Here is a 22,312-nt window from a genome sequence, read left to right on the forward strand (position 1 = left end):
ATGGCAAAAAAAAATAAAGAAATAGCAGGAGACAGGCACTTTATCTTGCTTTTGTTTGGAAGGATCCAGTGACGTTTATTAGTTGGAAGTTGAGGACAGTAAAAAGGGACTATTATACAGAAAAGATGCAGCAGTCAGGGATCTACAGACCAAAAGTCAGAGTCTGAGGAAGGAAGAAGGTTGGTGACTATACGAGGTTCAAAGCTTTCCAAAAGGAAGAACTTACATTATAGAGCTGTATTCTTTCTCCTTCAGATGTGCTAATATTTGTTCTGCCTATGCACCATACCAGACTAAAAATACTGATAAATATAGATGCAATCAACAACAATAATTGTACCTATCATTTGTTGAGTATCTTTTATGCATCAGGAGCTTTACAGATCCACCTATGTGCTTTTTTTTTTTTGAGACGGAGTCTTGCTCTGTTGCCAGGCTCAAGTGCAGTGGCGCCATCTTGACTCAGTGCAACCTCTACCTCCTGGGTTCAAGTGATTCTCATGCCTCAGCCTCCCGAGTAGCTGGGATTACAGGCATGCGCCACCACACCCAGCTAATTTTTGTACTTTTAGTAGAGATGGGGTTTTACGATGTTGGCCAGAATGGTCTCCATCTCCTGACCTTGTGATCCGCCCGCCTCAGCCTCCCAAAGTGCTGGGATTACAAGTGTGAGCCACTGTGCCCAGCCCTAAGTGCTTTTATATATAAAGAAACTGAAGCTCAGGGAGGTTAAGTGCATTGAGCAAGATCATGTAGCTTATAAATCATGGAGTAGGGACTCAAGCCAATTCAAAACCCACATTTTTCCACTATACCATAATCATGTAAGAAAAGACCTGGCCGGGTGCAGTGGGTTAATCCTGTAATCCCAGCACTTCGGGAGGCTTTAGGTCAGGAGTTTGAGACCAGCCTGGCCAACATGGTGAAACCCTGTCTCTACTAAAAATACAAAAATTAGCTGGGTGTGGTGGTGCACGCCTGTAATCCCAGCTACTCAGGAAGCTGAGGCAAGAGAATCGCTTGAACCCAGGAGGCAGAGGTTGCAGTGAGCTGAGATCACGCCACTGCACTCCTGCCTGGCAACTGGCAACAGAGAGAGACTCTGTCTCAAAAAAAAAAAAAAAAAGAAAAGAAAAGAGCTAAACTCATCATTTGTGTTTAATTCATATAATAAATCTAACCTATTTAAATCCTGGTCCATTGCCATTCACAAACAGTATTTCTGTAGGGAGGAACTACACTAATTTCAATTCAACTATGCTTACTCAAAGGCAAGGGTTTATGATTATAAATGCTTCTGTGATTTGAAAAGGCAACCATTCTTCCATTTTTCAAATCCATCAAGTTGACTGTTTGCTTCAAGATAGAACACTGCTAAATAAATGTTTCTTGTAGATGTAAGCTTTTTAACAAATAAATTGAATTAACACTCATTGTCCCAGGTTTTCTGTAAGAATTCACTTTCTTGATCCTAAAATCATTATATATTATCCTAAACTTTAAGGAAATGGAGTACATATTAGTTCCATTTTATACGTGAGAAATCAAAAGCTCACAGAGAACAAGTCAATCACCAAAGAACAAAGAGAATGTTAGTAGTTAAGCCCTCTTGAACAACGGGTAGTGGCATCACAGATGCAGAAGTAATGAGACAGATCTGGGGTTCAGTTCTGGTAGGGCCCCTAACCATAACAATGCCAGGCTCTGACCTACACATAGGGATACCAAAAAAGACTACGTTGCTTGTACTTAATTAACTTATATGTAGCAGTTCTTTTGATGATCCAGTTCAGTGGTGTGGCTTTTGAAAGTCATTTTTAAAATTTTTATTTTATTTTTAGATTCAGGTGGTACATGTGTATGTTTGTTACATGGGTATATTGTTTAATGGTGGGGATTCGGCTTTTAGTGTATCAATTATCCAAATGGGAAATATTGTATCCAACAGATAATTTTTCAACTCTTGCCCTCTTTCCACCCTTTCCCCTTTTGGAGTCCCCAGTGTCTATTATTCCATGATCATGTCCATGTGTACAAACTGCTTATACAAGTTTATACATTTATAAATTAGAACATGTGGTATTTGATTTTCTGTTCCTGAGTGAGTTCACATAGGATAATGGCCTCCAGCTCCATCCATGTTGCTACAAAGGACAGGATTTCATTCTTTTTTATGGCTGTGTAGTATTCCATGATGTGTATATACCACATTTTCTTTATCCAGTTAACCTTGATGGAAACTTATGTTGGTTCTTTGACTTTTCTATTGTGAATAGTGTTGCGATTAATGTATGAGCACAGGTGTCTTTTTCATATAATGATTTTTTTTCCTTTGGGTAGATAGTAGTGGGATTGCTAGGTCAGATGGTGGTTCTATTTTCAGTTCTTTGAGAAATCTCCATACTGTTTTCCATAGAGGTTTATGTTAGGCGATTCTTGTGCTGCTGTGAAGAAATACTTGAGACCAAGTAATTTGTAAAGAAATGAAGTTTAATTGGCTTACAGTTCTGCAGTCTTTACAGAAAGCAGTGTGCTGGCATCTATTCGGCTTCCAGGGAGGCCTCAGTAAACTTAAAATCATGGTAGAGGGTGAAAGGAGAGCAGAAACATCACATGGCCAGAGCAGGAGCAAAAGACAGAGAGTGGAGTAGGTGATGCCACACACTTTTAAATGACCAGATTTCATGTGAACTCAGAGCTCACTTATCCCCAGAGGGTGGTTCAAGCCATTCATGAGGAATCTGCCCCCATGATCCAAATACCTCCTACCAGGCCCCACCTCCAACACTGGAAATTACAATTCAATATTTGATTTGGGCAGGGACAAATATTCAATATAAGTCAAGGATGAACTAATTTAATTTCCTACCAACAGTGTATAAGCATTCCCTTTTCTCTGCATCTACACCAACATGTTGTCTTTTGACTTTTTATAATAGCTATTTTGGCTGGTGTAAGATGATATGTTATTGTGGCTTTAATTTGCATTTCTCTGATAATTAGTAATGCTGAGCATCTTTTCATGTGTTTGTTGGATGCTTATATTTCTTGAAAAATGTCTGTTCATATTCTTTGCCCAGTTTTTAATGGAGCTGTTTGTTTCTCTCTTGTTGAGTTGTTTGAGTTCCTAGTAGATTCTGAATATTAGTCCTTTGTCAGAGGCATAATTTGCAAATATTTTCTCTCATTCTGTAGGTTGTCTGTTTACTTTGTGGATTATTTCTTTTGTTCTGCAGAAGAATTTTAGTTTAATTAAGTCCCATTAATCTATTTTTGTTTTTGTTGCATTTGCTTTTGAGATCTTCATCACAAATTTTTTGCCTAGGCCAATGTCCAGAAGAGTGTTTCCTAGGTTTTCTTGAAAGTCATTCTTCATTCTTAAAAGCTCAACCCAGAGTCCATTTCTTCAGTCTTTCAGATAGTTTCGTAACTATCTAATATCCTGTAATACATTCCTTCCTGCTTAAAGGAGTAGATTGGTTCTTTGCCATTGAATTCTTATTGATACCCATGTGAATACAATGGATTCTGCCTCATAGATTTACTGGTTAATGGAATATATGTTTTGAATCAGCCCACATTATTTATACTTTAGTGTTTCTTCATATTTTATGCTTTAGGCATCACAGTGAGGACTTGGCTTTTCTTTAAATTCAGAAAACCTGGGAAGAGATAGGACTAAAGAAAAAACAATGCAACAGATGCAGCAACCCAGGCAGGATAAGATGCCAGTTAAAGGGTTGCCTGCAACATTCTTTCTTCTTCTTTTGCCTTATCTCTTATCCTGTGTGTAACAAAAAGAGAAAGACCAAGGAAAAGAATAAAATAGTCATGGCCAATATTATAAAAAATTACAGACTAGGGGAAAAATCAGAGAGCAGATCACACAGAAAGATTAAAACCCTGGTCTAAAGAGATCATGTGCTAAGAAGTTCTGATTCTCCCATCATCTTTGGTTAGCAATATAGTCTAACCTCAGTGAAGAGATTTCTCCCTTCTCCAGCTCCTGCTTTTTCATCCTCTATTTATTTCCAGAGAAAGCTTAAACTTTAGTTAGATATAATTGATCTACAAAAATTACACATATTTGATGTATACATCTTGATGAGTTTGGACACATGTGTACACCTGTGATACCATCACAACCAGGTTACTAACACTTGTCACTTCCAAACATTACCTTGTGTTCATTTGTGAAGAGGCTTTTTTTTTTTTGGTGAGAATATTTAACATGAGATATGAGATCTATCTTCAACACACTTTAAAGTGCATAAAGTCATATTGTTATTTATATGTACTATGTTATAGAGATGATTTCTAGAACTGACTCATCTTGCACAACAGGAAATTCATACAAATAACTGAAAAGGCATCCTGTGTTCATGAGTTGGAAGAAATAATATTGTTAAAATATCCATACTACCCAAAGCTACCTACAGAATGAATGTAACCCTTACCAATATTTCAATGGCATATTTTACAGAAATAGATAAAAATCCTGAAATTTGTACAGAACCACAAAAGACCCCAAATAGCTAACATGATCTTGAAAAAAAAAGAACAAAGCCGGAGACATTACATTTCCTAATTTCAAAATATATTACAAAACTACAGTAATCAAAATTGTATGCACTGTCATAAAATCAGACATACAGACTAATGAAACAGAAAAGAGAGTCCAGAAATAAATCCTCATATATATGGTCAATTGACCTTGGAAAAGGTTACCAAGAACCCATAATAAGGAAAGAATAGCTTCTTAAACAAATAATGTTGAAAAAATTGAATATCCACATGCAGAAGAAAATTGGACCCCTATCTTATACATACACAAAAATCAATTCAAAATGGATTAACAATGATAGACTGGATTAAGAAAATGTGGCACATATACACCATGGAATACTATGCAGCCATAAAAAATGATGAGTTCACGTCCTTTGTAGGGACATGGATGAAATTGGAAATCATCATTCTCAGTAAACTATCGCAAGAACAAAAAACCAAACACCGCATATTCTCACTCATAGGTGGGAATTGAACAATGAGAACACATGGACACAGGAAGGGGAACATCACACTCTGGGGACTGTTGTGGGGTGGGGGGAGGGGGGAGGGATAGCATTGGGAGATATACCTAATGCTAGATGACGAGTTGGTGGGTGCAGCGCACCAGCATGGCACATGTATACATATGTAACTAACCTGCACATTGCGCACATGTACCATAAAACCTAAAGTATTATAATAATAATAATGATAATAATAAAAGAAAAAAAAAAAAAAAAAAAAGGATTAAAAGCCTAAATACAAGACCTGAAACTGTAAAACTCCTAAAATGAAACGTAAGGGGAAAACTTCTTGACATTGGTCCTGGCAATGATTTTATTTTTAATATCACACCAATGCTCAAGCAACAAAAGCAAAAATAGACAAGTGAAACTACATCTCACTAAAAATCTTCTGCAGAACCAAGGAAACAATCAACAGAGTGTAAGGGCATCCTAGAGAGTGGGAGAAAATATTTGCCAACCATCTATCTGATAAGGGGTTAGTATCCAAAATATGTAAGAATCTTCTACAGCTCAGTAGCAAAAAAACACAAAAACAAACAACCTGATTAAAAAGTGGGCAAAATACTTGAGTAGACATTTATCCAAAGAAAACATATGAATGGCTATCAGTTATAGGAAAAGATGTTCAGTGTCACTAGTCATCAGATAAATGCAGATCAAAAACCACAGTGAGAAACCTCACACCTATTAGGATGGCTATAAAAAAAAAAAAAACAGAGGAACAAAAAATAATGAGTGTTAAAGAGGATGTGGAGAAACTGGAACCCTTATACACTTTTGGAGGGAATGTAGAATGGTGCAGCCACTAGGAAAAACAGCATGGAGGTTCCTCAGCAAATTAAAATAGAATGACTACATGATTTAGTAATCTCACCTCTGGGCATATATCTCAAAGAATTGAAATCAGAATCTGAAAGAGATACTTGCACCCTCATATTCATTGTAGCATTATTTATAATAGAAACAACCCAAAAGGTCATTGAAAGATGAATTAATAAAGTGATATGTACATACAATGGAATATTATTCAGCCTTAAAAAAGAAGGAAATCCAGCCATTTGCGACAACATGAATGAAACTAGAGGAAATTATGCAAAGTGAAGTAAGCCAGAAACCGAAAGGCAAATACTACACGATTCCATTTATATGAAGTATCTCAAACAGTCAAACTCATAAAAGCAGAAAATAGAATGGTGTTCACCAGGGGCCAGAGGAAGGAAAAGTAGGAAATTGTTCTTCAAGGGGTATAAAGTTTCTCTTATGCCAGAGGAAGTCTTAAGTGTATCCGAGTGAGTGATTGGAGTCTTCACAATAAAATCAACCACTTTTTCTGGCCCTGTCCCTAATCACCCAAACCATTTAACTTACTGACTTTGTCTTACCTCAAGATGTCAAGAAACCAAATTATTAAACTGAATCATGGCCAAACTCAATGTAGTAGCAATTCTTTTTACAATATCCCTGAAGAATGATCATTTAAACTCTGACTGATAGTTATGTTAATATTTTTGTTGCTTAATTAATTAAGAGAAGGAATTCAGGCCAGAGGTGAAGCATAGTCAGGTACTCTTCCTTAAAAGCAATTAGCCAGTTGATTTCAACATTTCTACTCTTTGAAAACAGTATGTTTATTTACATTGTGCTTCCCCCAACTCCATTCAGGTGTAAACAGAGTGATACGTTAGCCTTCTCTGGTGCATCTGCCAACACAGTATTAACTTCTAACAGCTGAGGATGGCTGGACCTTCACCTCTACTTTATTTCCTCAAAATAACAGTTGTCAGATGCATAAATACAGTACAGATATGTCTATATAAATAAAACCCCAGAAATAAACATATGCAGAGAATCATATGCTCAAACTAAAATATCTTAACATAACTCGATCAATTGATATTTTAGCCTTTTCACGTTCCTGTGATAGTCAAATATTTATTTTCATGACGGTTGATGTGGTCAACCACACACAACTACAACATAGCTGGGAGCCTGTGAGTGTTTAGGTATGCCAGAAAGCAATACAATCATTTTTCTATATTGGGAACAGAGGTTGCAAGCTCCAAGCCAGTACACAGGGGCCAGGCAGATGATATAAATGAGGGAAGTCGTGAAGGACTGGGATCTATTGGAAAGGCTGTGCCCCTGCAAAATAAAGTTCTCACCACTCAGCACTAACAAAGGTTTTTTTTGTCAATGGATATAGGCTCAGTTTCCCAGATTTTTCTATTTTTAAAAAGAAGTCAGACAACTTTAAAAAAAATAAAGCAAATCTCTATACTTTTAAGTGTTGGGAACAAATTCAACTTAAGAATAACCAAAACAAACCATTGACCAAATAAAATATATCTGCAGGCTCATGTACCTCCAGTTTCGTAATTTGTTTCAGACCAATGGGCTATTTTTAGCTTCTTTTCTAAAAGTCTATATTTATATTTATTTATTTATATTCTTAGACATGAGTAAAATATTTCTCTAATTTTTAAAAAGTGCTTAAGCTAAACTAGATGGGAAATTTCTTTTAAATAAGTCATCTTAGAGCAATGACCGCTACTTGAGATGGAAGAAGTCGTGCTAGTTATGGGAGCAGGGAAGCCAAAAAAAAGAAAAACACACTTTCTTGTAGAAATTATTATTAAAGACAATCTTAGGGTCACTATCCCATAAAAGTTTGTACAATGATGGAAACGTTGTATATCTGCTCTGTCCAATATGATAATCAGTAGCCACATGCAGCTACTGAGAACTTGAAATGTGGCTAGTACAACTAAGGAGCATAATTTTAAATTGTATTTAATTTAAATTAATTTATTTTTAAATTTAAATTGCCATATACAGTTAGTGGCTGCTATATTAGACAGCACAGCCCTAGGTATATAACCTAGAATAGAACATCTTGTTCAAAAGATATTATTCCTATGTGCATCCTTACAGATGTCAAATTGATTTCCAGATTGGTTTTACTCATTTACATGTCTAACAATGATTTTTTTAAATATAATTTATCTTCTTCAACACTGGGATTGTCAAGATTTAAAATTTTTGATACTCACTTGGGCAATAATGGCAGCTCTTGGTCAATCTTTATTTTCCTGATTATGAAGTTTATCATCTTATATTAACCATTTGGCTTTGTACTTTGAATTGCCTGTTCATATACTTTAAATCATAATTCTACTGGGATATTTGCTTTTCTTTTCTCTCTCCCTTCTCTTCCTCTCTTCCCCTCTGTATTCCTTTTTTCCTTCCTTCCTTCCTACCTAACTTATAGAAGCAATTTATAAATTATTAATTTTTAATCTTTTACCTGTTATGTGAATCAGAAATGTCTTCTCCCAGTCTGTTCATTTTATTTTCCTTTGTTTATGTTTTTTTTTTTTTATCAGAAGCTTTACAATTTGAATGTAGTATAGTGGATTTGTCGTTTACTTTATGGCTTGTGCAGTTTATCCCTTATTGAAAAAACTCTTGCTGAACCAAAGCCTATTTTATGTGATAATAATATAGCTTGGCCAACATTCCTTTGGTTTAGGGTTGCTGGATTTAGTAAATAAAATTATAGTATACCAGTTAAATTTAACATTTAGATAAACAGTAACCTTTTTTTTTCCTTTTTTTTTGTATAAGTTTGCCATATGCAATATTTGGGACATAATTATAATAAGAATATTCACTATTTATCTAAAATTCAAATGTAACTCATCATTCTCTATTTCATCTGTCAATTGTATTTTGCTTAGAAAATATCTCTCCATGTATTTTTCTCTCATTTTTCTTCCAAATTTCCAAGAGCCTTATGCATTATGTGTCTCCCTCATAATTAGCATTTAAAAGAAATATACTTCATTACCCAACATAAAGATCCGTCTCCCACAAGGCAGATTGAGGCCACTTACATTTATTGTGGTTATTTCTTTTTAAATATTTATCATGCTTTTTGTTGTGTTTATTTTTCTCTTTTTCTGCCCTTTTCTATATTGATTAGGTTTTATTTATTTCTGGCTTTACACTCTACTAACTTGAATAATATAACTCTATTATTTTAGTTGTTGACCTTAACATTTTAAGCAAACTTTTTGTACCTGTAGTTATACTCAGTTATTTGAGAAATATTCACGCTTTTTTTTCATATTTGAATGAAATGGTTCTCATTATTTGAATTCTTTTTTTGTGTGTGTATTTTTCTTTTTGTAAAGTTTTTGGAACAAGGCAATATAATGATCACATCTATGCTTTACAAAGAAAACTCTGCATCTATATGAAGAATAAATGATGGAGCTAGGCTGGAGAAGTATACTACTTGAAGTCAACAAGAAAGCAGCTGGTGAAAGATGATGAGACACTTATTAGAGGAAGAAGCAGTGAGGATAGAAGGGAGAGAAATATACACTAGAGGCAATGGAAAGTGCATCACCCAACTTACTGAGTCATCAGATGTGATATTCTGAATTTCCTGGGTTAGGTAATAATTAAAATGGAAATTATAAGAAAATAGCACCTTATTTATTTATCTATTTATTTTTAAGAAAACAAAAAATCCAAGATTTATCAAGACAGAATGTTGTTTAAAGATACTGCAAATGACCAAGGGTAGATGGGAAAGTGAATAGTTTTAGCTACAGCTGCTGTCACACGGGAAAGTTACTTGTCTTGGTTGGAATGGTGGGTGGGGATGGGTGGGTAGAGAGTGTTGGAAGATTTGGAGCGGGGTGAGAAGGCTTCCAGGGCACAAAGTTGGAAGTAACTCTTCTCACACTGGAAAAAACCACATGGGTAAGGTTAAACATATTGCCAAGATAGGGGGCTCCTGCTTGGAAAATCACTGGGTCCCCACCAAGAGCAACTGTGATGCTGCTATGGAGTGTGGTTCAGATTGAGATAGCTGTGAAGTTTGGGCTTCAAGGATGAACTTGAAGACCCAATCTCCAGCCCTTCTTCTGCCTTCAGATTTCTCCTCCACACCTGTAGTTTACTATATTTTAAGCATTGGTATGTAATCTTTATATTTAGAATTTGTTATATCTATATTCTCTTGAGGGTCTAGTTTTAGAGCCTGTGACTGTTACTCCCTGCAGATCAATCCAGAGATTTTGGAGAAGAGAAAGTATTGCAGGAAGAAAATATTTTAATTCATGATCTTGAGGATCTCAAGGGAAAGATGTGTCTGATATTAACAAAGAGGGCTTGTTCTCATACAGCAATGTCTTTAGCCAAAATACAGAATGAAGAAAGAGAAGCAAACACTTCCTGTTGTGCAGCTCAAGCTACTATATGCTTTTGAGGACACCTACATCACATTCTTTTGGTACCATCATTCAATTCTCCATATTAAAGAAACTTTCAAAAAGTGTTAGTTTTCAACATTTGGTTATCTTTGGATTTCTGGCAACAGTGAGGAGACGGAGTTGCCTCTCTTTATGCAACCCTTATGCAGCCCAGAATTTACTCTCTTTTTTTTTTTTTTTTTTTTTTTTTAATGGCGTTTCACTCTTGCCGTCCAGGCTGGAGTGCAATGGCATGATCTCGGCTCACCACAACCTCCACCTCCTGGGTTCAAGCAATTCTCCTGCCTCAGCCTCCCGAGTAGCTGGGATTACAGGCATGTGCCACCATGCCCAGCTAATTTTGTATTTTTAGTAGAGATGGGGTTTCCCCATGTTGGTCAGGCTGGTCTCGAACTCCCGACCCCAGGTGACCCACCAGCCTTGGCCTCCCAAAGTGCTGGGATTACAGGCGTGAGCTACCATGCCCAGCAAGTTTACTCTACTTTCATATGGATTTGTGAGGGCAGTAAATGCAGGTAGGGACATGATGGTGATCCAATATCTATTGGTCTTCTTGTCCATCCATTTTGTCCCTTCCTGGAGAGATGGAGAGGGCCATCTGCTTTTAGCACAAACTTGTCAATTCTCTTAGGAAAGGCTCAATTAGCAAAGGTGATTTCCTCACTGTCTATTGGAGGCAGCTCCTCTGCTGAACTGCTGCTCCCCAAAGAGCAATAGCAGCATTTCAGCTGATTTAGGCATGATTGATGGAGACTGTGAGGTCTCACCTGTCAGTTCATTGTATCAATAAGATTGGGCTTTCCTTTGGGGTGTCCAAGACAGTGGATGCAGCACAGATCTCCCACCCTTTTCCATGAAGAAGAAACACCATATTCAATATTCCAGATTCCCCTGTTTCATTATCTCACGGTCCTCAGAGACCTAGGATTTCAAATTTAAGTTTATCCTGTACACTGAAGGTAAAAACCTAGCACAATGTACACAGGGTGATACTTTCCTAAAAAACAAAACAAATGACAAAAAAAGCTATATGTTTTCAACAAAACAGTGGAAATTAAAATTTTAAAAACAGAAAAATAAATCTATGTGTAGGCTATAATACAAATATAAACCAGAACCTACCTTTAATATAGAAGCCCTTTGCCCAAGGGCTTTCTCTGATCACAAGGGCATTCTCATCTCATGGACAAGGAAGGCTGGAAAAGCTTGGGAAGAAAATAGGTGAGGAGGAAAATAGAATTAATACTCTGACATTCTCAACCCTCAGGTGGGATCACCCTGAGTAGTGCTCTGTATAGCCTTCCAGAGGTCCCTTAGCAGTGTAAAATGTACACACACACACACACGCACAAACACACATGCCTCTAACAAGATTCCTATAAAGATTAAATGCAATAAAATATATGCAAAGTGTCTAGTGCAAAGTAGGTGCCTAATATGCATCCTTACTATTCTTCATTTCAGGAGTTTTCAGTGATACAGAGGATCTATCCATTACTTTTTCAGCCACTGGTAATCTCTATTCAGACCCAATTTTTCACACACAATAAATACTTAGAAATATATAGATCAGTGTTTCTCAAAATATGGTTGAGAAACCACTAGCATCAGAATCACTTATGGAGCTTATTGAAAGGGAAATGTCTAGGTTCCACTAAATTAGAGTCTTTGAGGATGAGCTCAGGAATGTGCATTTCATGAGAAGCAATTATTTGTGTAAAGCTAGGGAAAATTGCCTGGGAGGTCTGAGACGGGACTCCTCATCTTTCACCATTGGTAGGAGTCAAACATAAGGGAGAATAGACTGAGGATCTGGCTTGAGACTTTGCCAACTGAAAAATCATTGCTGTTAAGAGTCTGGGCTTTGAAGCTAGAAACACTTGAGTCAAAATATTGGCTTTGTCACTTACTTGCTATTGAATCTTGAGCAGGTTACTTACTCATTGTGAGTCTCAGTTTCCTCCTATGTAAGATATGAGTAACAATGGTAAACACCTCAGAGGATTTGGAAAAGATTAAAAGAGATAATAATGCAGGTACTTTATAAAGCCTGGCACTTGGCACAGAGTGAATGACTGCTAAACATCCATCTTTATCACCACTGTCATTTGATTGCAGGAAAGCACTGGAAGTATATGAGTAATAAAGTATTTATTGAAAACTCCAAAAAGTTAAACTGTGGAATGGTGGATTCCTCAGTGGGACAAGACAGCTAGAAAATAAATCTTAGATTTAAAATTGGGGTGCCATAAAATTTACTATCCAACTACACCATTTATATCCAGGATAAATGCTAAAACCAATGGAATACTTGGAATAGCTGAAATCTGGGATTTGTGCAGGCAAAACAGAATATGGTGTCACTTGATTCATAATCTGACCGCCACACTGCAGAGAACTTGTCTTCAAATGGAAAAATACCAACATTGCACAGTCTGTCACTTTCTACTGGCATCTAAGTAAAGGTCATCTCTATATGCCCCCAACTGTAGAAAAAATCAGAGCTATAACTATGCTTTCTATATTGGTGTTCAATAAATTACTTTGTTGTTTAGCAGGCTGTATTTTCCAGGAAAAGTTCCTTTTTAGGTTTGTCTCCTACGTAATTATTAAAATTATAAAAATACTGTGTTAAGATGTTATAACTTAGTTTCTGTAGTTGGAAGTGCAAGTACAAGGCAGAGGAGAACCACAAGTAAAGATTTACAATAGCTGGATTATGTGGCTTCTATTCTGGTGTCATCACAGCTGGCTGTGTGATCACAGGGAAATCACTAACCTTTGCTGTGTTATACAACTCCATCATCTGCAAAACAAGAAAAATGCCACCTGCCCTAAGTCCCTCAGAGACTGGTAATAAAATCAAATGAGATGTCAGAGTAAGTGCTTTGAAAAAGTATGACAAAAGAACGCTTATTTTTAGTAAAGAATGGAGACTCACTTCTTAAACAGTGAGCACCCATATCTCCTCTTAAGCCACCAAGTAGAATTGAAAGAGGCAATGCGTAATTATAACAAAGCTCAAAAGATCTGGTCTCCTAGGCCTCATCTTCCTCACCCTCCCATTGTTGTGGCAGGTGATTAATCATCAGGCTTCTCGACTTCTCTCTTTGCTGGCTGGCCACCCTAGGGTCATAGCCACTTTTCAAATCCGTCTTTGGGCTTTGCAGCTATGCAGGGCAAAAAGCCTTCCCTGGTGTTAGGGCATGCCAAAGCTGAACCCGAACCAGCATTAGCCTAATTGACAGCACGACATTACCCTGGGGAGAAGAGTGATAATCTAGCTATTTATCTTGTCTGTAGGTTTATCACCACTGTGCTAAGGCAGAGATGCTGAAATATAAAAATGAGGTAATGCACATTCTTTCCAGACTATGTGCTATTAAAGCCAGGTTGGGGGTCAGAAGAATAAAAGGGGAGCATCTGGGATTGTGGTCCTCTCTGTTGCTGCTTAATATCTCAAGTGGCCTTGGAGTAAGGGGCTGCTCATGAGGGCACTAAAGGACATCTCATTGTAATTGGGAGCAGGCTGGAGCTGTGTGGCCACTGCTACCCACGGAGTGGCTGCCTGCAAGCGGCTAGACTGCTGCTTTTCCGCAAGGCAGGAGAGGCCCATTAGAAACATGAAGGCGCAGTTTAATTCTGCAACAAGATGTGTACAAATGTATGCCTCCTATTGAAACCCATGCAACAGCTTCCAAAGTTAATTAAAAGCTAATTTTCTAATGAGGTGGCAACACTGGCAACAACATGCTATCAGTATGAGAGCTACAGCCAGCAGCCGGTAAGGGAACAGGCAACTTCCCTCTTACAGAATGGAAGATCCTACCTGCATCCATTAATTAGTCTCCAGCTGTATTGTTTTAATGCTAGCCACTAGTATAGACTGTTATAAAAATCATAAATTGCTTTGGCATTGCCACGGTATTGTCGATACTTATTTTACAGCAGGGCTATTTCTAGGCATAACATCTCAGGCAATGAAACCCACTCCTGGAAACATTAAATCTAGGGGTAATGCCATGGACACTCCGGTAGGTCAAGTGCCATGGACATTTTAATCCTTTTGGCAATTGTTAATTGTAAGCCAGATTTGCAATTAGCTTTAATAAATAGAGAGAAAGTGCCTTAAATTAACCGCACTTATGTTGGTTTTGCCTCTTGTTTCAATTTCAAACACACAGTCAAGCAAGATGACTCTTGGTCATTGTCTTAATGATATGGGTCTCCTGGCCATAGTCAGAATGTGCCAGACACCTGTGGCCATTCCTAGGCATTCTTCACAGGGAGTGTATAATGATGTCATGCAACTAGATGCTGAGCATCACCAAGAAACAACAACACATATTACTATAGAAACTCCAAGATTCTGGATACTGAGGAGATAGCTTGTTTGTTAAATTCTATCAGTAAATAGTTTGACGAACTATTTAGAGTCTCTAATATAATTTTAAAAATTGAATAAAACTTTATCATATAGTCATTTAATGGTAAGCGGAAAGTAGAAAAATACTCTTCTCTTATTCTTTGTCATATATTCTCTTTCTCATAGTCTCTCTTTTAGATTCTGCCTCATCTCTTCATTAATTCATATTGTCTCAATATCATGTTTTTTTCACTGTTTCTTTTTACTCTTGCTGTCTTACACTCATATTCTAGTGCTCTCTAGAGTTCTCTGAAGCTTAGAATATGGTGGTAAAGCTACATGGTTATCAATTCATTGAAACTTCAGGAAATCCCACCCCACCATTTCACTGGACAACATTGAGTCATATGCCCACATTCAAGCCAATTACCAGAAAGGGGAATGAGACCATATAGTTTACTCAAAGTAATGAAGACTGGAGATAGAACTGGCCTGACCTCCCCAGAAACAATGGCTACAGAGAGGAGTATGGATAAACACCTGAATAAACTTTGGGTTCTGTTTGGCAAGATAAAGGGGAAGATGCCTGCTGGAGGATTATAAGTGTCTGCTACAGAATTATAAGTAGTTTTTAGGGTATGGCAAACAAAGAGGGGAGAAGAATCTGAAAAATACTGTCAAGATTGTTCCCAGAAAATAAGATGACTAAAGTTGGACCCTCTAGAGAGGAAGGAAGTAGGGCTCCATGTTCTGTGATACTAAGATCTGCACGTGTTAGCACGTGTGAGCAGAACTGAGGTCTTAGGTGGAGGAAGCATCACATATCATTCATTCTTTAACAAATGTTTGTTGAGTGCCTGTTAGTGCCTGGCACTACAGATAGAGTATTAAATAGGACAAAGTACTTACTCTCAGAAAACTTATTCTCTAGTGGGGGAAAGAGATGAAAAGCAAATTAAACATATAAATAAAGTCATTTTAGATTGTGAAGAAACTCAGACTAATATAGCAGAGTTCTTGGCTTAGGACAGAAGCAGTTAACATTAGCTAGGTTTGTCAAGGAAGGCATCTCTGAGGAAGTTATGACAAAACTTAGGTAGTAATGGGAATTTTCAATGAGCTAAATATCTGCTACAAGTGACAATCAGCTAAAAGGCACGTTCCAGAAAATTCCTTACTTGACTTGTGCTGGTTTTACTTGACTTGTGCTTTCTTCACTTGTGCTTCATTTCTGAAGTGATAATTTAATAACTGTGATTAAGAATCATTACTAAGGACATACAGCCTGCTACAATTTTGTTTAAGTTATTGATTCACTCAATAAATATTCATTAAGTACTTACTATGTGCCCGGCATTATCCTGGTCAAGTGGTGAGGAACAACATTAACAAAACCAACGACATTCCTGCTCTAGGGGAGCTGACATTCCCATCAAATTCATCATAAACCCATTATAAAATTCATCATCAAACCCATCATCAAACCTATTATAAAACAAGCAAACCAACAATGAGATAGATCCTAAGCACATGGTAGAAATTCAGGCAGTAACTGATGAAGGTAGTCTTCAAAATATTCATAGTGAAGACTTATGTGAAACATGAATGTATAGGTGCATTATTCCAGGAAGAAAAGCCCAGAGTATTCATGAGATTTTCAAACGGGTTTGTTAATTCAAAATGTATCCACAATCACCAATTTAGAAGTTATATATACCCCCCAAAGGGAGCTTTCAAGTAGATTTCAATGCAAAAGGGAATATTAAAGAAGAGTACATACCAAGAAAGTAGCAGTGATTTCTAAAGAATACCATCAGTGACTCTAAGCCCCCAAATGTATTGAGGTGGGTGAAAATTCCTAAAGACAAATATTAAAAAGTTTTAGTTGTTTATGTTCCAAATAAGAGAAAGGTCAGGGAGGGAAGGTCCAGGTTTGCCTGTTGCTGAGGTCCAATTGTATAACACTGACAGACAATAAGTAGAAAACCAATCTGATAAGGCCCCTTGAGCTTTCTGCTTTCGTTGTCAAGGAGAATCATCTTCGTATAGGAAAGGCAGGACAAATGCTGGTAAAAGGAAGTTGAAGCCCTAAGTTTATAAGAAAACTGTAAGAATTTGTCTGCCTCAATTGTCCCTTAGCATTTATATATTACTTATTTAGAACTTTAGGAAACTTAATCAGTTTATTCGTCTACCCTTGGTATTCTTAAGAAATCATGAATAATTCAAGTTTTGGAAGACTAGAGGTAGGTAAACTTAGTCTTGACATACAAAAGCAGGTCAGAGAACTTGACTCCAGGCAAGAGTCTAGAATGGACTATTTAAAATACATTTTGTAAGTACTTAAAATGAAGTCAACTTTGTTTAACAAAAACCTATCTTGGGCTCATTTTCTTTTGAGATAATGTTTCTCAAATAAAACATTATGGAAATGCAGTAAACTATACTACATACCACACTGTGTTTAACAAATTCTCTACTTGGGAACATTTATTTTTTTTTCTAGAGCATAGTACAGCATGACCTTAGACGTTAAATATAAAAACTGGCAAACTAAATGGAAATAGTATGACCTACTCAAATATATCTCTTACTGAAAGAGCAATTTAGAAGCTAAATAAGTGTAGTTAAAAAAATCTGGCTCTAGAGTCAGACATTTTTATTTGGCAACCAAGATCCATTACTTCTAGAATATGATTTTGAAAAAAATTATCTAAGCTTTAGATTCCTCAAAGTAAATTGGGTATAACAATATTATCTATTTTCTGTGGTTCTGTGAGGATCAAAGAAAATGATACACTTAAAGTGTTTACCAGTGGGCCTAGGGTGACAGAGTGCTCAGTAAATGATAGCTTTTGTTGCTATTATTATTCCTTGCTAATTAAACATAGTTGTTTTGGTAGTTGTAAACTTAAGCAATGCTCAAGGAAAAGGGGCCAATATAATAGCATAATAAATTTAAAAACTGTTAAAGAAATTATCATACGAAGAATATTAGTAATAAGCCCTAATCTTCTCACATGTTAATATAATGCTCCATTAAAATCATATTAATAATCATTAATGTTAATTTTATTTCAGAGTGAGCCCTGCCAAAGTAGTCAGAGAACTGTGAAGTCATGCATAATGAATGCCTAAAACATTATAAAATCATGTGAAAAAACAGTATTGATGCACACATAAATGGCTCACTGAAAATAATGAAGAAAACACGACCACTATAATTTGCATGTTTTGGTGCCCAGTTAGAGCTGTGGAAAAGTACTTCCCCATGAATCTGTGCTGTACCCACCACTCACTGAGATGCCTCGTCAAGCACCATGCACCCAACCAGACAAGAAATTCGTTTTTCAGTCCTTAATTTGGGAGTGTGCTAGGCAGTTCTGGAGGCTGCTAACTAAATGACCATTTCCTAGTGACTAGTACTGTGCTATGGTAATATGAGGTGCATTCCTATTTATTTATTCTTTATTCAGTCCACTGACTGAGTCCCAGCTACAATACAATGACAATCTAGGAAAGAAAAAATTAGACATGGAGTCAGCCCATGGAAAGATAGCAGGCTACAGAAATAATTCTAATGCTTAATGGGTTGTGGAAAGTGCCTTATGAAAGGTACAGTTGAAATACTCTGATGAGAAAGAGAAAATGTAATTTCAGTTGAGTCTTGAAGCACCAATACTAGAGATCTGTGACTGAGTAGCTAGTGACAATGGAGAAGGAACCTAGAAAGTAGGCACAGAATGATCCAAGAGCAGAGAGGGGAATCATAGGTGAGCATCAAGGAATAGAGGAGGCTAATTAGATTGGGACTAGGGGTTCATGTAGATAAGACTTTGAGGATCTAGAAGAGGTCCTCAGACTGAACCCTAAGAACCACTGAATTTTAGGGCCAAAGAGAAAAAAAGGGAGGCCATAGAGGAGGATGTAAAGAATCAGAAAGGAAAGTGAAAAGGTAGGAAAACATGGTATGACAGAAGCCACACGAAGGAAAGATATCAAGCAGAAGGCAGTTGCAAACAGTATCAAATGCCAGAGAAGCAAAGTAAGAACTGAAAAGTGTCCATTGAATTGGGCATTTAGGAGATTATTAGTAAGCTCAGCTAGAGCAGATGTGGTGGAGATGTAAGAATATAAGCATAAATACACTAGATCGGGAATGAAAGGAAGATGAAAAGGAGGTATAGTGAATGGAGTTGAAACTTAATAGAGAATGTGACATTCGGTTAGAAGAGAAGACAGAAATGGTAGCATTCAAGGCCTGAAATAAGATGCTCACAGTAAGGAAGAATAGGGAAGGATTCAAAAGCGAGCACAGATGTGAAATGGACAGGACGTGAAGCCACCGCGGATTGGCATTTGGCTGAGAGAGAAGGAAGAGGAGTTGTGTAGGTTTTTACAGAAAGATGTGCCATTGATAGAAGTAAAAAATGTTAGAAGACGAAGAGAACAGAGAAAGAAAGTAATGGAGTCTTCTTTGGATGATCTCAATCTGAGGTCCTTTTGAATCTTATTTTCTAGATCAATGGTATCTAAAGTAGAGATTATGCATCTTCAGGCATTCAATATATTCTCTGCTCATTGACAGCTCTGCAGTGCAGTTTATGTGCTACAATATTGCATGTGGCTAATTTTGTAAAAATTAGAATCTTTATAATACTTTTAATGAAACGAGTTATAATAAAAATCCTTTTATGATGCAGAATTACAGAGGTTATCTTGTAATATAGTACTTAAAAGAGTGGTAAAACAAGAGATGTCACATAAAACTTAAGAGATGTCCTGGGCTTAATTTGCTGATTTTTAAAACTTTTTCATAGGACTTCTCTATTTTTACTCATTCCCCAGATTTCTTCAAATTTTATGGCTGAAAATGTCGCCTTATATGACTCCCAAATTTGCATTTCCAGCCTGGACTCCTCCCCAAAACTCAAGTCTTAGATATTCAACCATCTACTCAACATCTCTACTTTAATCAACTAACAAGTATTCTTTGAGCACTTACTGTATGCCAGGCACTAGTTTTAGCACTTTGAAAACAACAGTAACTAGACAGAAATCTCTGCTCCTGTGGGTCTTTCATTCCAGTGGAGGGAAACTGAAAATAGACAATATGCATAATAACCAAGCAGAATAGATGGGATGTTCAAAAGTGATAAGCATTGAGTAGTAGAGAGGTAATATTATGGCAAGTGGCTTAGAAGTGCTCTGACAGGACAGGGGCATCAAGTTGAAATCTTAAATAGGGTAGGTAGGGTGGTACCTCAATAAAGAAGGTGACATTTGAGGAAAGATTAGAAAGAGGTGAAAGAGTGTGTAGTATAGAAGAGTCATTGTAAAGCCCCTGAGGTCAAAGCGTATCTGGAGAAATCAAGAGAAGTCTGAACTATGGCTGTGGCAGAGTAAGTGGGGCAAATGGAAATGCTGATCTCCCCCTTCTCTGTCTTCTTTTTCTAAATAGCATTTCTCACCACCTGGAATAAAATGTGTGTTATATTTGAATGCACTTTTTTTCATTTTTTAATTTTATATCTCTGTTTACCTACTTCTCCAGAACGTGAGCCCTGTAATAGAAATTTATCAGTTTTAGTTTGCTGCTGTATTTCCAATGGCTAAAAAGTATCTTGCATGTAGTAGAAACGCAATAAATATTGGTTGAGTGAATGACTATATTAAAAAGAATAGAGCATCCACTAAAAATACAAAAAATTAGCCGGGTGTGGTAGCGGGCGCCTGTAGTCCCAGCTACTTGGGAGGCTGAGGCAGGAGAATGGCGTGAACCCGGGAGGCGGAGCTTGCAGTGAGCCTATATTGCACCACTGCACTCCAGCCTGGGCGACAGAGCGAGACTCTGTCTCAAAAAAAAAATGATTTAGCAATACACTATGCTTGCATCTGCCTATATTTATGTATCTTTTGATCTAAGAAAGCAAAATTTGGGTGTTCTTGTAATCAGACAGAAAACAGGGAACAAATAATTTACATATTTTTAAATGAATATGAAGGTTTCATAAAGTCTGGAAGGCTAAAGAGCAAAACCACAAATATATAAATATTAACAGAGGATATATCTGGGCAATATAATTTGGGTTTATTTTTTATTAGCTTTTGTATTTTTTGAATAATGAACATATAATTGTATGTTAAAGAGTAACGAAACTATACATAATTTTATCTATCTATCTATCTGCATATACATACGATCTAAACTTGTGATCTGCTGAATTGATTTGAACTTTTAAAGTAGAGACAAGCGGGTCAGTGTATGTGAGCCTTCTTTGGGATCTTGTTATAATTTTTGGTTGAGTAGACTATAATTGTGGTGTACCTCCACAAGCCACAATTTAATGAACCTGGAGCCTCATTTCTAGGATCAAAGAGAATTGGGAACCTGGAGCTCAATAATGCTGTTTTGTTTCATTAAATGTTCTTACTGTCTGTGTGGAAATAAATGTGACTTGTCCCTGACAGATGATAAAAGGCAGCAGACATCATTAGTGTCCATCACATGATTCCTGACACCTACCAGAGAAAGGGCCTCTTGCTCATGATCAGAAGTAAAATCTTTCTACCGATTGATTTGAAATTGCTTCTTAACTTCAATGTTCAGATCTAGCCATGAAACCAAGAGTGGTTTCCAATTCCAACCTTAAAAACCTTCTTCTGAGGTTTTAAATCATTTCAGCTCTGTATTTCCGAGTGTTTCAAGGGACAGCCATGTTCACAAAGGAAGGAGGCTCCGTGGAATGCTTTATTAGAATTTCAAAAAAGTGCCATCTCTCAAACTGCTCATTACCAGGAGCAACCTGATGCCAAGCAATTTATGATTATTAAAACATATAATTTGCATTTAAATTAAATGAATTAATAAATAGCAGAGATTAAAATAATGTGTTATATTTTCTTATTGTTTGTTGCCTTATTTTTTACACATGCTTAAATAAAGAATAAAATTTATGGGTCTTCATTTGTTTTTGTTTTTTTTTGTATAGAGTAGGTATTGACAAAAATAAGAATTGGAGAAATTAATCTCTATTATTTCCAGATTTTTCATGAGAATATGTTCTGAGATGCATGTTTTCCTCAAAATATGGCTGCTTTAAAAAAGAACTATATTTTATTTGTTTTAGAAGATATTTCTCAATATTTTCAATGTAAGAAACTTTTAAGGAACATGAATAACCCAAATGCTTTGCTTCCAGTTTCTTACATAAAATACTTTCAATAAATAATAATCTTAACATTAAGTAATTAATATTTATTGAGAAACTATCATGTGTAAGTTATTATACCAGACAGTATGGTGAAAATCAAAAGTATAAGACCCCCCCCTTTACATAAAGTATTGAGTTCAATTATGGATATACAGCTTAAGGCCTCAAAAAACTTTTTAAATGCAAAACATAAAAATTATATAAAAAACAATGCCAAGGTGATTTTACTGCATATAGTCAACCCGGAAAGCAATTGATTCAAAAACTCTCTTTCCAAGTAAATTCTGAGACTGGGAAAAACAGTGCCCTCCTGAACCTGAATCTCTCCTCAAGTCCTCCCCGCAGATGATAATATCAAAAAACAGTGCAGACGAA

Source organism: Pongo abelii, chromosome 7, assembly GCF_028885655.2.
Source record: "Pongo abelii isolate AG06213 chromosome 7, NHGRI_mPonAbe1-v2.0_pri, whole genome shotgun sequence".
In the NCBI taxonomy this organism is placed as follows: domain Eukaryota; kingdom Metazoa; phylum Chordata; class Mammalia; order Primates; family Hominidae; genus Pongo; species Pongo abelii.